This window comes from Lepeophtheirus salmonis, chromosome 14, assembly GCF_016086655.4.
Source record: "Lepeophtheirus salmonis chromosome 14, UVic_Lsal_1.4, whole genome shotgun sequence".
Lineage (NCBI taxonomy): Eukaryota > Metazoa > Arthropoda > Copepoda > Siphonostomatoida > Caligidae > Lepeophtheirus > Lepeophtheirus salmonis.
In genome coordinates this window covers 18,668,272-18,686,443 of record NC_052144.2, presented here as the reverse complement: position 1 = coordinate 18,686,443, position 18,172 = coordinate 18,668,272, and the positions used below count along the sequence as shown (strand labels likewise).

At 32.3% G+C, this 18,172-nt stretch overlaps 2 long non-coding RNA genes across 4 annotated transcripts; one reads left to right on the top strand and one right to left on the bottom strand.

The window, feature by feature from the left end:
• Positions 1-625: 625 nt before the first annotated feature.
• LOC121129770 (uncharacterized) lies at positions 626-3,713 on the bottom strand. 3 transcript variants are annotated; one of them, XR_011783611.1, is made up of 5 exons: positions 3,575-3,713; positions 2,984-3,404; positions 2,421-2,873; positions 2,268-2,363; positions 626-2,209 (listed from the first exon to the last, which is right to left on the bottom strand). It is a non-coding gene; the product is annotated as an uncharacterized lncRNA (long non-coding RNA). The 3 variants fall into 3 exon arrangements; XR_011783612.1 differs by having other exon boundaries at positions 3,564-3,672; XR_005868503.2 differs by having other exon boundaries at positions 2,984-3,679.
• An 805-nt stretch (positions 3,714-4,518) lies between these two features.
• On the top strand, positions 4,519-6,610 carry LOC139907176 (uncharacterized). The gene is made up of 3 exons (XR_011783613.1): positions 4,519-5,031; positions 5,126-5,720; positions 5,778-6,610. It is a non-coding gene; the product is annotated as an uncharacterized lncRNA (long non-coding RNA).
• Positions 6,611-18,172: the final 11,562 nt, after the last annotated feature.

Sequence of the window (18,172 nt, the reverse complement as noted above, 5' to 3'; positions counted from 1 at the left end):
GATCAATTATTAGTATTTTAATTTCTACTTAGAGGAAGGGCTCATTACTTTTTCTACACCCGGTGTATATTATCATTTTTTTTTGTTACGAAGCAAAATACTGGACGTTTTCGGAATCCCTGCCGGACGCATGTTTTAGGTCTCGAAAAGAGGTCACCCTAGTATATAACCTATCTGGGCCTGATTATGAATTAAATATAATAGAACAAAAGTTCAAAATATTTCATAAAAAAAAAAAAAAAAAAAGAATCAAAATGCGTTATTGTATAATTATTCATAAATTTATAAGTTTCAAAATATTAAATATAACTCTTAAAATTCAGACACCGATCAGAACAAGAGTCCTCTTTTTTGGAAATCAAAGTATAATTCCCCTATTACTATGTATATTGCTAGTCATCGATTATGTACGACGCGTATCTGAAAATACATTTACAAAATATTCATCTGTAAAATATTTTTGCTTTTAATTTGAAAGGTCGTTTAATAGTTATATTTATATACACAATTGATAAAGGCGTTCTTCAAATTACATTATGATTTATGTGTATTCATTCAACTGTGTAAAGAACTCTATTTCGTCCATTATTATAATTCTTTTAATATATTACGATCATACAGAATATTTTCATATAACTACAACAGAGGTTTCGAGATTTATTGTTTATAGATTACGATAAATATATTATCTACCATTTATTCTTTATTGAGTACACGATTATATAGTAAAAACTCAGTATGGATGTTGATTTTTAAATAAGGATGTAATTATTCTGATAAAATATAATTAAAATTATAATTAAATTGATATATTTTAGTTTTCGGCTCATATCTCTTCAGTTTCAAATAATATAAATTTTTCTTACAAATATTTAAATGTAGCCTACACTATAAATGTTTAATCAAACTTATATTCATAGTTCAGAAACATGACTTCAAAATTGAAACTTCTGAATCCCTTTAAAGATAGAAAATGTTGTAAAAAAAAGCCCTTTTCAAATGCCTATAGAAGTCCAAAAACGCTTTTTGAAGACTGAAACTTCATAAACATAATTTTTTCATTAGAATACAACAGAAAATCGAATTAATAGGTCACCTTAAAAATCGGACACCTGTACACATGCTAAAATAAAAATTTAGATGAAGTTCCTCTTTTTGTGACTTCTGACCTTAAAAATATACTTTATATATTTTAATGTTATATGTCTATTGCTTTAAGCATAAAAAGGCTTTAATGAATTTCTTCTTATTACTTTGACAATAGATTATAAAAATACACATTCATGGGTGGGAAAGTAATTTTGGGGAGGAGGAATTTGGGCAGAAAGTAATTTTTTTTCTATTGTGCTTAAAAACTCATTTTGCATACAAAATGTTTGGCTCAAATTGAATTGAATATATCTGATGCCCCACTCCCCTCCAAAAATAAGCTATAAATATATATGTTTGTTGAAGTTTGATTTAATCAAGTTGATCACTTCTCCTTTTTTTTCTTCTTATTAATCTAAAATATGATACGTAGATATTTTAAGATTAAATACTTAACATTGGTGGTGACCCTGACGTGATTCAAAAATGCCCCAAAAACAAACTTAACCCCCCCCCAAAAAAAAGCATGGTCGATTAAAACGGAAGAGGCGAAATTAGCTATGGCCGTTGCGGAATTCCACCTTGTTAAGTTCTGTTCTTCGGATGTGAGATGATTCCGGAGATTTGAACTTGATTTTGCATTGAAGGGATTTGTCATACAAAAGTTAAATATAGTCCTATGGTGTCAACAATGCCGGTTGAGGGTTTCAATATTATTCCTATTAGTGAGGAGAATCTCAGTTATGAGGGAGCAAAGAAATTCATATTAGTCAGATATGGGCTATCATCGTCCGTAAGGGAAAAAAAAGAATAGTCGATATGATGGTTGATACCGAGTGTTATGGAAAGTATTGAACATTTTCTGTGGGCATTGGATGGACAAAGTTTTAAAGTATTCACAGATCATAAGCCTTTAGTGTCAGCAATAGACATACGCAATCCTTCCTAGACTGCAACACAATTCTGTACATTTGCATATGTAGCAGAGTTTAAATGCAGGATTGAACCTGTTTAAGGAAAATTAAACCACACCGCGGCTATTCATTCGAGAAATGTCAACGACATCAAATTAAGTCCCAATTTTCTTCAAGATGTTATTGACGATCAAAGACTCCATTACCTTAAATTATTAAATTTTAAAGTTAAACCTTATTTCAAATGTGTTTCAGGAACTTTACTTGAAGGCTTCGACAACAAAAACTTATTTCGTGTCGTAATATCCTCTCCAGAACTTCGCCGACGAATTATTCATTCAAGCCACAAAGATAATCATCCTGGATTTAAAAATACATTAGCAAGGGTATCACTTTTCTACGCTTGGCCTAAATTACGTTCTGATATTAAAAAAAAATAGTGAAGAATACATTGCATGTTGATTAACGAAGCCTTTTGGAACATCCAAGTCCACTTCCTCTTTCGATCCACCATTAACGAGACTTGCCTTCATCCACATTGATATAATTGGCCCGTTCACACTCGTCAAAGGACAGCACTATACCCTGACTATAATGGATCGGTATACGAGGTGGCTGGAAGTGATCCTAATTCCAAATATCACCTCTAGAACAGTGGCTGGAACTTTCTTAGACGGTTGGATATAGAGATTTGGAGTACCTGACATCATTGTGTCAGACAGGGGGACGCAATTCACAAGTACTATTTCGACGGATGTTTGCAGGGCACTTGGAATCGCAAATAGGACGACCACATCACATCATCCTGAATAAAACGGGCTTATTGAACGGTTCCACAGATCCCTAAAAGCTGGGCAAGTTGCACGGATACTAGAAGAAAAAGAAAATTAGATGAATGCACTGCCTGTTGTTTTGTGGGGACTGAGGAATTCAGTACCAATGGATCAAGGATATAAATATTCGCTCTTCCAGTTACTTACTGGTCAGCGGGATATTTGGCTTCAGGCTTATTCGATTCGTTTCCTATTCCTAAGGCAGATTCCGATGTGGGGCGCTTCTTCGAGATGATGGAGAAGGTAGCTCACGTTCCCCCACGAGTAACCCAGAGAGAAACGTTCTACAATCGTCTGAGCAAGGCTTACTAGTGTTTTGTTAAAAATGAGCAAATCACAGAATATCTTTCTTCCACCTTCTTTGGTCCTTTTAAAATCCCGGGAAAATACGATTGTTATGTTAAATTGACTGGACGCCAAAGTCGACAATGTCTCCAAAGATAAACTCCGTCCTGCTTTTGGAATCGCCAGCATCCTACCAGAATCTCCAACTGTGCACTGTACAAGATCCATTTTATAAATTAATCACTGTTGTTGCTTGATTATCTTTTGTTTATTTTCTTTTATACTAGACGGTAAAAAAGGGAAATTTTTATTTTATTTTTCTTTCTTCTAAGGGGGGAGTGCTTTTGAAGTTTGATTTGATCAAGTTCATCACCTCTCCTTTTTCTTATTATTAATATTAATCTAGAATAATTAGTAGATATTTGAACTTTAAATATTTTACATGTTTATTACAATGTGGAAAATTGGGCCTTTTGAAAAATCCTCAGGCAATGTGCAAAATCCCCGGGCAATCTGCACAAATTTCAAAAGAGTGTTCAATAGTAATTTAAACTTCATTTACATTGTCAGGCAAAATGATTGTGAGTAATTTGATTATTAAATTATTCATTGCTATGTAATTTGATCATTAAGCATTTGATAGTGATATAATTTCATTGCAAGTAATTTGATACTTTAGTTTATTTTCATTGAAATTTATATTGTATTCACAAAATCAAACTTTTTTATGATAAGGAATGGTCAAGAAAGAATAGATTCTATTTTGCAAAATATACCTCGGCCAACAGGTTGTGAAGCTGGACAGCTGGTCTCCAAAGAAGGCCAAAACCTATCACCCCCATTACCTTGAATATCAAGGACCCTTTCTAATATCCTATGATACACCCCGGCCCACGGGTTGTGCAAAGGGAACAACTGGCGGAAAATGTGGTTCATTAGCGACCACAACAGCTTCATTAAACATAAAAAACCTTCGTTATTCTCACAGCTCAAGGGATTGAACTTTTTTGGTATTATACTTAGTGGGCTCTGTAAAGGTATCTGTAACTTTGTTGTTAGTTTTATGACCGTCATGCGGCTCCTCTACAACTGGAGGGTTCAGGTGTTTTTAATACTAAAATTTACGCAAAAAGGGCGAGCAATTTGAATGAAATTCAGAAAATGTGAGTAAATGTGAATGACTACAGCAACAAGTAAATAGATAATAAAAATTAATTTTATATTTGTTGATCCTATTTAATAATATTCGAACCAAATGTTTATATAATTTATGTTAAGATTTAAAGATTAAAATATCTTCATTCTAACTGTATAAAAAGGATCATTCCTTTAAGCGAAAATAAAAAGGAAAAAACTAGAAAAAGAATACAAGGTACTATGATGAATAATTAATATCATCTAAACAAGTTGAACTCCTACACTACTCCCATAGACGACAGAGTGAGTAAAGAGATCGTTTATCTAGTAATACACAATAAAATGCATCATAAAAACATTGATAAATAAACAAATAGATAATTCTCCAGTAGTAGATCTTGTGCATCTTATAGTCGGAGACGCTGGAAGGATACTTGGAACTCCAGATGCAGGTCGAAGTCTATCTATCAAGACATTGTCAGTTCTTGATCCAAAGTCAAATTTATAGTAATGATCGTGCCTCTCAATCACCTTAAACGGGCCCAAAAAAGTTGGAGAAAGAGGCTCTTTTATGGGTTTATTTTTAGCAAATCGAATTCGTTTTTTTAATTTTTTGTTAATAGCTCCTTTATTAAAGTGTCTCAGAGGAACGTGTATTATTTTCTTCATTGTTCTAAAAAAACTTTCGACGTTGAGGTTGCCAGAAGTAAAGGTGGATGCATTAAAAAAATTAAGGGCCATGGATCCTGAGCGGCCAGTGAGTAATTGAAAAGGTGAATATTTAGAACCCGGGTCTATTGGTACTGAGTTCCTCAATCCCCATAAAACTACAGGTAGTGTATTGATCCAGTCTTCTTTTTCTTCCAGCATTCGTGCTACTAACCCGGTCTTAAATGATCTATGGAAACGTTATATGAGTTCGTTGGACTCTGAATGATACCCGGTTATGTTCTTGCTTGCAATCCCAAGTGTCTCTACAAACACCCATCCCTAATGAACTTGTGAACTGTGTCCCTCGGTCAGACATAATTGTTCCTGGAACTCCAAACCTCAAAATCCAACCACTCAAAAAATTATTGACTATTGTCTTGGAGGTTATATTTGGAATTGGTATCACTTCTGACCATCTTGTGAAATGATTCATAATAGTTAGGGCATAACACTGTCCCTGAATTAGTGGGAATGGACCGATTAGGTCTACGTAAATAAAGGAACGTCTTTCAGATGGAGGATCAAAAGACGACATTGGTTTTGATGTCCTGAAAGGTTTGGTTTTCTGACACGCTAAACACTCATCTAACGTCTGCTTGCAAATTAGGCCTAACATAAAAAAGTGAAACCCTCCTTAACATTTCTTTGAATCCCGGATGATTGTCCTTGTGAACAGAATGTACAATTCTTTGATGCAATTCTGGAGATGACACAGCCATACAAAATGAGTCAACATTGCCAAAACCAGCAAGTAGGGTTCCTGCCATGTATTTAAAAGAAGGTTCAATTTTTAACATAAGTAAATTAGGATCCTGTTTCTTTTGATCCTCAATTATATCTTCAATGAAGGTTGGGCCTATTGTGATGTTATTTATACTTCTAGAAAGAATGTCTGCAGTATGATTTAATTTTCCAGAAACGTGTTCGATATCACAATTGAATTCTGCTATTAATGCAAAAGTACAGAACTGTCTTGGTGCCCAAGAGAGATTGCGAATGTCAATCGCAGTGACGCAAGGTTTGTGGTCCGTGAAAACTTTAAAAACTTGTCCATCCAAAGCCCATAGAAAATGTTTGATGTTTTCCTTAACACTTAATATTTCCCTATCAAACGTAGAATATTTCTTTTGTGTCATTGAAAGAGCCCGAGACCAAAAAGCTAGAGGTTGCCAGTGTCCATTTACCTTTTGCTTGCTCGAGAACAGCTCCCATCTTTGTATCTGTTTGTAATAATTTGAAAGGCGAGTTCATCTTCTGTATTCCAATTAAACATTACATTCTTCTTTAACATGGGTACAAATGAACTGTCCATTGAGCCAATCTCTCGATGAACTGAGAGTAATATTGTGCCATCCCCAAAAATCTATGAAGTTCAATTTTTGATTTTGGAGTTGGTACTTTTTGGATTGCCTTTACCATACATTACAGAGGCCTAAAACCTTTCGATGAAATAGAATGTCCAAGGAAGTCCACCGATTTCATGAAAAACTTACATTTTTTTAGGGGAGAGGATCATACCAGCTGTTTTAAGTCTTGATAAAACCACGTTCAACGTTCTCCAATGCTCATCCATCGACTCTGAAGTGACAAGGATATCATCAAGGTACACAAACACATTTGGAATTTCTCGTAGAATTGAATCTCTGAAATGTCTGAGCAGCATTTTTAAGACCAAAAGCTTCCTCAAATATTCATATAAACCAAATGGCGTAATGATTGCAGATTTATTTATGGAAGTACTGTTCATAGGTATTGGGTTATACGCTCTGTGTAAATCCATATTACTAAAAACAGTCGTGCTTTTTAGATTAGCCATTTAAATAGTTGAATACCATATCGAGACGAAATATCCTCCTTGCTTTGCGAAATCACGCAAGTTAGATGGTGAGAATTTAAATTTTGAACGATACGAAATCAATGAACTGTAGAAGAATGGAATTCTAAGATCGTCCTCTTCTAATTTGTCTTCCGCTATTGACGTCGTTCCAAAACCCAAAGGAAGCTGGCGAATGTGCGGCGACTATCTTCAATTAAATAGAATTACGGACCTCGATCGTTATCCCCTCCCAAATCTAAGAGATTTGGTGGCTAATCTAAAAAGAAGAAATATAATTTGTACGTTTAATACTATTTAAAATTAAAAGTTCAATTCAAGAAATTAGACAATCCATTTGTAAAATAAATAAAAAATATCATATTCATCAATTTATTATATATATAACTTTTTTTGCATAAGTTATAAAGTGTCCCGTTCGGGATTTATACGATTTATGGAGAAAGGAATGAGGAGATTTATTTGACAAGGACTCAATATGAAAGACTCGTAACTCGTCTAGAATTCGCCGTAAAGATCGACAAGGTTCTGATTTTCATTAGACTCAAGGCTTGAAACTCACATACCGAAAAACTCGCAACTTTACTTTTGAGACTTCTATCGAGCTTATTTCTCAATAATTGAGATGCTACTAGTTCTTAAAAATTACTTGTGACCAGCTCCGTTTAGGATATACTGTTAACATTGAATTTCTATTTGATATATATCGCAAGAATTATACAAATGAATGATCATCATGACATACATTTGATAATATGGAAGTGAACCCTGTTTGCTCTTGAATTTGACTTATATATATATATGTTTGAAAATAAGTCATTTGACTGCCTGAAAAAAAAAAAATATAGTCTTGTTTCATCATCCCTCATAACTTTGATACAAAGTTTTATAGTGAAAACACAAGATAAATAAATTATATTAGAAGGTGAAACTAGTCAACCTCTATTATTTATATTCAATCAAATTTCTTTTAAATGGTTGAGCTCTATCAACTTGCGCAACTCATTGGATAAAAAAATATGGTAGTAGTTTATAACATTCTTGGGATTTTATGAACCTTGCTATATATATCCTAATATGTTAAACATGACTTCTTTATATCTTTAACATTGTCGTTGATGTCAATATTGGGCAGCGCATCATTCACTATTTATACAAATGCATAAGGATCTTTTTAAATACATAATCAGAGATTAGAAGTTGGCCAAATGATAGTATAACAATAAATAAATCATAACAAAATAAAATCAATTATCAATAATCATTATCAATGACAACAGATAACCAAACTCCATAAATAAAAATATACACTTTTCCTATATGAAGATATTAGTCGTTGGAGAAAAAAAAATCGAGGAAAAAGTTGCACATTATCTTTAGGAGTCTAAAATTACCTTCTACTCGTTTTCCAATGACAAAGATGCACTGTTGTAATAAAGAAATAGAGGGTCCAGGTTATATATGTAATTATTCATATAAATTAGACATCACAAACTCCACCTTATAAATGGAATTGTGATTGAGGAGGAACTTTTTTAAAGTATTTGACAAATAAAATTAATTATATTGAATATTGCACTAAGGTAAGCCGCAAGCTATAGTCTTTATTAGAAGGAGATGTTATCACAACAATTGTTCGTAAATAATGAATAAAAAAATAAGAAAAACAACCGTTTTCCTTTTCATTCTCAAAACAGTAATTTTATTTGACTAAAACGTGCCCAGTCTTACCTATCAGTACCATCATACATCAGTATCACCCATCACTTGTGATGACTAAAGAAAGGACGGATCTTCATTTTTCTGGATCAAGGTCGTTCGAATCTGTAGACGTAAATATTTGGGTAAATTCTGGGTACCCGAATTTTTGAATCCTGATCCAGAATAATAATTAAATGTATACTTTTCTCGAACTTTATTAACATTTTACACACAATTTGGACCTTAATAAAATAGGATCCAGATTATGGTTACATTTTCATTGATTAATGATTCCGAAACAATAAAAATACCAATGTTATTACTAATAAAACATCATTATTAGTTAGTATTATAATAACATCGGACACATCGTTATCTATTCTGTATATCTCAACCTCTCCTAAAAAAGAAGCCGAAAAAAAAGTTGGTAGTTCGGCATTTCGTCTTATCCATAGAATAATTATACAATAACAGTTGATAATTCACTGTCCAACAACAAAAACGGTACAAAAACAGTATATACTCAATTTAATAGAATTTGATCCCTTGATTCCAAATATGGCCTTATTTTTTCTCTAAGAGCCTCGTGGCTTTCAGAAAAAGGCCATACATTTTTTTTGGCTATTTTTAAGGTTCAAAGCTGTTTTAAGCCCTCTGTATTAAAGATATGGATAAATTATGTTCATACATTTGAAAGCTGAATGTAAAAAAATTATATAACCATTTTTAAAATGTCTGCATCATACTTATAATTCGAGTTATCTTTGTTTAAAGTGGAAAATAGGTGTTTTCTTTTTAATTAAGAGGCTCATAGCTTCAAGACAAATAGATTCAAAAAGTTTAAAAGTATCTCGTTAAATAGCTGAAAGTATAGAATTTAATTTAAAAAAAAAAGTATCCCCAAAAGGGTTCTATATCGTTGTCAATTTGAGATAAGGCAAGGAATACTAAAAACAACTGTAAGTGCGTCTTAAAATTGCTCTCACTATTTTTCCACACCAGGAGGCTGACATATTCTTCCTTTGTTTTATAAATTTTAATGAAGGAAAAAGTGGTTCACAAAAGTGGATAAGTTTTAATTTTTTATTACTTAATTAATAATGGTGTAAAATTGTTCTGCTCCTGGATGCAAGGAGGTCTATGACGACGAAATTACTAAGGATGCAGATTTGAGCTTTCACAAATTCACTATGAAAGACTCCAAAAATCTAACCAAATGGCCTAGGGCCATGCCAAGAGATATTATTTACTAGACATTAACTGCAAATTCAAGACTATGAAGTCTGCATTTTAAAGGTGCTGATTTTATTATTTAATCTTTAGATCAATCCCGTAATAAAGGAAAATCACTCCAACGATGGTTAGCAATACTCCCCAATACTATGAATATTGCTGGTGAATTTCCTTTAAAATATTTTTAGAAGTACTGTCCAATACTTGTCAAATGTCTGAACAACGAAATTATAGCATAATTCAGAAGCATTCCCTCCAAATTCTAAATTACGCAGTTTAATATAATATTGCAATTTCTTCCCTTGTAGTTTTAGTAATCAATGATACTTATAAATGATGCATATTCACAAGTGGTTGAAAGAAGATGCCATCCCATCAATGTGGCCGAATTTGGCAAGCTACCTGGCCTGTTCTTTTTGGAATTGGCAATCTGAAGAATGAATTTTATTTTCCTAAGCAATTATTAATATTATTTAATTCCTGAGTGGTGAACTTCCTTTTCATCTAGAACCAATTATATTCAAAACCAGATTAAACAGTCGTGTGTGCTCATAAAAGACAGAGAGTAACCTTGAGGGTTTGTTGTGGGGTTATAATTGTAAGTCCTTGTTGGACTCGGAGTAGAATTGAAGATCGACATCAGAGTAATTATTGACAATGGTCTTTTTTATTCCTTCCTCGTCACAGCTGATTGTAGATGCTCTCCTCCCAAACATTTTTCAAATTGCCAGGGTTACCTTATTGATTTTCGGTTTCTTTTTTAACATGACTAAAATACACACGATTTTCATTACTAATGTGTATGAAGTAAGCAAAGGAAGGAAATTGGTTAGAGTGAAGGACTGAAATAACTTTTAAGACACACAATAAATTAGGGGGTATTATGGGAATCAAAAAATGAGCTATCACGTGTTTAGGCATATTAAAAGTCGTCCCTTGTAAATATAAGTCCTTGCATTAAAATGAATTTGCCCAGGGACGCATACCGACACCCCCCCCCCCCCCACAACCCTTTTTTATCAACAAAGGTTTCTGTATTATGTACAAAAAATATTATTTGTTTGTGTATGATAATGTGTGCAGCATAATTGTCAAATATGAATAATATTTCTTAATTATTTCTTTGGTTGAAATTTAATTGCAAACCACATTGGAGCACAATAGTTTAGGGGGTCCTAGGATATTGCGCCTTGTGCAGTTTCGCCATGGGCAAGTTTCGCCCTCATACATATATTATAGCATAAATGTATCTTCCAAATATAATTTAAGGTCTTCTTTTACTTCAATTAGAAAGTCCTTCGTAATTAATTATGAAATTATGGCATTTGATTAATTAATATGAAATCATTTTGTTTCTTATCATAATGAATTCGAACCGTTTTTTTGCCAGAGTACTTAAGAGGAAGAAGGAGCACAAATGAATAATTTGGAATGAGCATAGACATAAGTAGTGTTGCTTTTAGGAAGACTTTAATTTTCTTCCATATATCATTTAAGATTTAAAATGAGTCTCCCCCCCCGAATTGAAGTAATTTGTAATGCATTTTTACATTCATTAGTGTAAAATAAGTCCATTTTATCCCATTTTAAAATATAATATTTTAAAATAGAACATATCAAACATCAATGTGGCATCTTTTTATAAAGAGTTCGAACCGACTTCTTTAAAAACCGTTATACTTCTGATGAGGGAAAAGAAGAAGAACCACTATAAACAAATAAATTATCATGGGATGAAGTCTTAATTTATCATATCGCGCAGAGGCTTGCTGATGGGAGGCTTTTTGGGTAGGACCTCTACCAATAAGGAGCACAACACGTATGGCACTAGGAATCTCATTATGAACTTCTTAGCGAACCAACAAATCGTCATCAGTGATCAGATCAATGACTGGGACTGGTCCACAGGGCCTCTACAACAGATCCGGTTGTACAATTTCTACGTGTTAAAGCTGAAGCAAGGCTTCTTGAGGCTATTAAGGAGCACTAGTCCAGTAAGTCCTTGGGCCTCCTCTTGTCGCTAAAGCAGGCTTAGGTTGAGAAGATCTCTGTGGAAGCCAAGCAAGGTGTCACATGAACGACAAGTGGCTTGCGTAGGATCCCTAGGACGTGCTTCTGAAGTAAACAAGTAACTTGCACGTCACGTTCGTCTTTCATCTACTCTTTCGGACAATCTATATGGTTTTTAAAATTGGTTCAGAACTAATTCATTTTCATAAAATGCGTCATGTAGGATTTAAATCCAAACACATCTTTTTATTCAAGGTCTTGAAATGTAATTCTTACTAGAGATAAGTCAAAGGGATCCTGATGATGATCGATGCAAATCTCATCCCATTTAATATAAGCATTTCAAGTCAATTAGTTATTAACAAACAATAAAGTATAACAAATACTCACAGTATATCTTAAAATGTTTAACAACTTTTGAGTAAAAGACTAAGAACAATTAAAATTAAAGTCCTCCCTGTAGCAAGACTTACTATGTTCATTCAAAATTATTTGTTTTTGTTCCTTTTTCCACTTTTCCCTCAGCTTAAGTACACTGATAAAAAAAGGGTCCGAATTCATTGTAATAAGAAACAATAATTATTTCATATTAATGACTCAAATGCCATAATTTCATAATTAATTACAAAGACTTCAAGTTGAAGTAAAAGAAGACCTTAAATTATTTGGAAGATACATTTATTCTATAATATATATATGAGGGCAAAACTTCCGCAGGCCGAAACATCTGCAGGGCGAAACTGCACAGGGCGTAACTTCCGGTACAAGTTTAGGATAAAGGCTCCCATTTTCTATATTTTTGTTAATATTTTTATCAAATATAAAATATCGCAAAATTCTAGTTGGTTTGGTTAGCCATCTGGCCTCGTGAAAGGTTCCTGGTACATAAGAGGGAGGTGGAAACCAGAAAGAATGTTTCCTGACTGAATTGTAAAGGCAATATTGTAAATGTCGATTTTAAGATTTTAATTTAAATCCAGCAAAATATTTTCATTCGTTTGTCTAACTTTTCCTACAACATCCCTCAAATGAACAATTGGCATTTTTGCTAAGTCTTCATTTATGGATTTTGCTTTTGGGTCCTCAAAAGACCTTGATGCATATTTGTTAGAATTTGTGTAAATTCATTCATATGTAGTTGGCACACCACCCATTCAAGGGGTCTTTGAATGGAAAATTTAAAGCCTCTTTACAATGCCGGACCGAACTTCTACATTGGTATTACAACCATGGTATGGGAAAGCAAATATTAATTCTAAGCTCTCATGATTTTCTAGTACAGATAGTATTTCTCTCGCCTGATCTCCTGCCTTCCAACTTTTGGTGACAAATGATCAATATATTCATTTTGGTGCTCTTAAATGGAAGGAAGCTTAACATGAATTTGTTTGTATATTTTTTTTAAATTTTAAAAAAGAATGAGAAAGTTTATTACCGTTAATTTTAATTTCTAGTATCAAATCATGAATGTTACAATTCCCAATCCTCTATATTTTATGCAGATAAAATTTATAAATATAAATATTTTTTTGATTGGTAGCTGTCCAATATGCAATACTTTTAACTATTTTGTTAAGGTCAATCCTTGCCGTAAAAAATCTGCAGTTTATTTTCAATAATTCCTCTTTTGTGTTTCGAGATTAATTTTCCTGTTTTTCTGTCTTTCCCTTTTAACTTTTTGCCAATCAAGGGTATTTGAAGGTTCAATTAATTGCATATTTTATAAAAGAGTATTACATATAGTGGCTACTGCTCTATTTGATAACGGAAATTGTTCCACCATTATTGTAAGATTAGACTAACAACTCTTGTCATGGTCAGATTTTTTGAATTACCTTACAGATTCTTCATCGCCATCAAAGTTATCATGAGCATTTTAGGGCAATTCGTTTTCGTGGTAACACAATCAGTGGGGCCTACCATCCCTTCTCTATTTTTCTGAACGCTATATGCTTGCCACTCTTGAATGGGGTATTTTTTTCCATTTAAATTTATCTTTTGGAATTTTCTTATCATGACATTAACAGGAAGCGATATCAAACATTTACTCATATTCATCAAGAAACTTATTCAAAAAAGTTTCATCAGTTTCTCAAACTGACAAAAATAAATCAACGGATGTTAGGTAGACCTATCTTGTAATCCATTTACTAGGAGGACGAGTTTAATTCTTTTTTAAGTCTTTTTGTCCATTTAAAAGGCCTATATAGACATCCTAAGAAGGTAGGAGAATAGCTGGATTTAGGTCACCGGGTTGACCAAAAAGGAAATGCAGAGTTGAACTTCATGTATCAATTGTTGTTTCTTCTTGGATAATCAAGGGCGTCCCCAGGATTTTATTTTGAGTTTCAAGACCTATCCTATCTTTATTAAACAGTACTATAAACTTTTTAAGATTGTTAAAATCCCTTAAATCTTTTTTAAGATCCGTAAAAGTTTGAGTACCCGAAGCTGGCTCGGGTCTGGGATCTTTTCTCATAGTACAAATTTTATTATACAGTACTTGAGTATTTGGAATGAAGGTCCACGATCTATAATTCCAGGTAGGGGTATAGAATTAAAAAATTGGTTGATACATAGTTTAATACATTATTTGTATCCATAACCTCGTCAATAAATTGATATGTTCTTAAGCACCAAGACCCTAAAGATTTTTCTTGAAATTTATCAAGTTTTTGCTTTTTTGATGCCTAAATTGTTCTTTCTTGTAACTATCTAATATTTTTGTAAGTCTAATTACAAAGAGTGAATATCTTCTCTTGAAGTACTGTTCCAGAAAAAAACATTCATTTTCACAATTCTCCCAAAATATCAAAATTAAAGGGTACATTATAAATATTTTTTAGTAAATTAAAAATATGTCTAAAATTATTTACATCGAATATTCTATATTAATGTTGTTTTCCCAGTTTATTCCGTCATTTATATTTGTTTATTTATTATTTTATATGATTAATTTAGTACAAGAAGCTATATTTTGTGTCAAATAATGTATTTTTTTGGTGTTTTACCCCTTGTTAGTGTATCTTAATAATATAATCATCCCCCCAAGTGAGAAAGACAGTTGTTGCGTTGCAATTTTATATTTTATAAATATTGAAGATGTGGTCTTCTTTTCACCACTTGGTTTATAGGTTTGATCACGCCTTAGTATATGCACTTTTAAGAAGGGGGTATTTATTTTTTATTTTTTTGTAGGATAAAGATCATAGTTATAATTGTACATTTATGATCAATAATCATGTCACTTTATCCGGAGGAAATTCATAGGAATACTGTAATTATTACCTCCATTTCGAACATCATTTAGATTTGTATCTATCTCTAAATTTGTGAACTCACCTGCTCCAACAAAAGTAATTTATTAATAACGTTATTTTCTCTTTATGGCATGAATGCGTGCATTTTTTTAGTTCTTCATCCGCCACGTTCCGACTACATGACGTTTTTTTGTTGTTGGAGTATTGGAAAATTCAATGATGAGGTTCACCAGTACCCAGGGGTGATGTTTATCACATGTTATCAATAAAAGCAAGTATATTTTATAAACGGAGAGAAAATTTAGTTATAATGAGCTAACTCTCTATTCACAATAGAACGAGAATACTATCATTTTTAATACTATTTTGATTTTGTCAGAATTGTATTATTTAATGTTCAGACCCTTGCTTCCTAACAAAATGTACATTAAGTATTTGTACAATACTTTTAGACAAAGTATCGAGCAATAGTTTTGTAATTATGTTTCTAAAATTCCACGGGGGAGGTAAAAACCAATGTTATAAGTGTTGTGACGTAACGGAGAGAAAGATAGTGAAAGGTGTGGAGGAGATTATTATTGATAAGGTGATTTCAGCAGTTGATTGCCAGAGGAGGAATTAAGGGAGATCGGGTCAACAAACTTTGTTCTGCCTCAAGAACCATGTCTTTTGCTTTCAGATAATGTCATAAATCAATGCAAATAAAAAAAATATATATTCCCATTTTTTAATTGCTGATTCGAATACATATACTATTTCTTTCAGTACCTACTTGAGTATAAATGTAAATATTTCCTAAATACAGATTATTTGCAGATAAAGGGGGCCTGTTACTAGAAAATTTAGAATTTTATTATTCTAAACAATGTGGATATAATAAGTAGGATTGTACCTCAAATTGGATATTTTTTAATAAAGAAATAGTTTTGATTTTAGAAGTAGTACACGGCATTGCTAAGAGTTATCAAGCATTGATGAACAGACGCACTTGCTTCAATAATATAAATTTGATTTCTTAATATAAAAAGAAGATATTATTAGATAATTCGCCTAACTAATCCTCAGAATTACACTGAGGATTTCATGAGCACACTCACTAGTAGTTACTCAATGCTCTCTCCCAAAGAATGCAATATTAATAAAAATATATTGAGAAAATTTATTGTTTAGGCTGCCAACAACAACTCGCACACTAAAAAAATGCTAAGGATTTACTACCCTAAATATATGTACTCCCCTTTCTATTTATTTTTTAATATGAGGCCCTGAGCTTTAGCAACTCACGCTCGTTGCTAAACTTAATCTAATGTCACATTTATTCTTTTATTTATATATATATCCTCCCTCTTTTTATTAATTTGTGGGGCTGAGCTATTGCTACACACGCTCCTTGTTAAAATGAATCATTTTCATATCAACAAACAAACAGACAGACATACTCTGATTTTTCAATACTAGATACTTCCTTTACCAAGTTTTTTGGGGATGATACTTCATTAGTTTCCCGAGAAGGAAGACATTTTGGAATTAATTACACTGTCCAACAACGCCTAACTTTTTTAAAAGCAATAGAACAGCATATGCAAAACTTATTAGAATTTGATCCCCTAATTCCAAATATGGCCTTATTTTTCCTGTTAGCCTCGTGGTCTTAACAAAAAGGCAAAAAAAGTGTATATTTATTAGTGGCTATTTGTATGTTTCATAGCTTTTTTAAGCTAAATTTGAAAATAAGTGACTTTTATTCAGAGGTTCTTACCTTCAAAACGAATATATTCTAAAAGTCTATTGATTGCTCAAATCCTGAACTTTAATTTTTTAAAAACCCGGCTCAAAAACACTCATATCATTGTCAATTTGAGATAAGACAATACTTCAAGGATAAAACTCATTTTTGAATTGATCTCATAAGAAAATCCCATACATTTGCATGCTAATTTATTACGTCAGTGAAAAGGCTGTATAGGACTTTATATTTGAAGATAATCTTCCAACTTTCTAGTCTATGTAAGTAAGAGCCGTATACCGGAAATTTTGTAATTACTCATCGAGGGTACCTTCTTCCATTATATTTAGATGCATTCACATTAATCATGTAAATAAATGTTACTTTTCAATTTCACCAGCACACCTCCATCCGTCAACACTGATGGTGATTCAAGAATCAACCCAGAAAATAAATCTATCTTTTTAAATTGACTCTTACATTCACTAGTTTGCGTTACACAGCTCATGCATGTGAAATATATGGAATTGTTTGTTTTTTTAGATCAATTCAAAAATGATGAGTTATGAGCATGATACATATGTACATTTTAAAAGTTTTTAACAATAGGGTCTGAAATATATTCACAGAATTTATCCATATATATCATACCAAACGCTTAAAAAAGCTTTGAAACATAAAAATAGGTGAAAAAAAACAACTTTTTCTGAAGGCCATGAGGGTAACATAGGAAAAAAAGCCATATTTAGAATCAAAGGATTAAATCCTAATAAGTTGAGCATATGCTGTTCTTGTACCGTTTTTACACTTGAACAGTTTTATCGAGGTTTCAAGGAATGTTTTTTATGCATTCTTATAATGTTTCTACCATTCCCTCTAATATGAAAGAGGGCGATGTTTTATTATGTATAAACTATGGTTTGTTTGATAATAATTTGTTAATTAGAACTCCTCTACATTCTACAAAATTTAGTATTCTATTTTAGATATTGAATTTACTGACATAGAATATGTATATTGGTAAAAAAATATTTAATTTGTTGATCGATGTATCAACTTGCATCTTATGTAAAGCACCGGATAATTATTCATGTTATGATTTGGATGTAAGTCAGGAAGGGTTAACAGTCGTTATTTATTTATTTTAAAAGTATAATTTGACAATATTTTAGTTCAGATTTTCTTAATCGCAGAAAACCAATTTACTTTTTCAATTGTAACTACATGTATATAGTTATTCTTTAGATTTTAATTTAATAGAAGGACGGGAAAAAACACTGAGGTGGCCGGGGGAAAAGGGCGGATGAGGATGGTGAATGAACCACACCGAAACAACAACAATAAATATTATACTCACAGAATAATTCGAAAGCTTTCTCCTGATATTAATATATATATATATATGTCTGTAAGCTGAAGAACCCTTCAGCGTCTCTTCT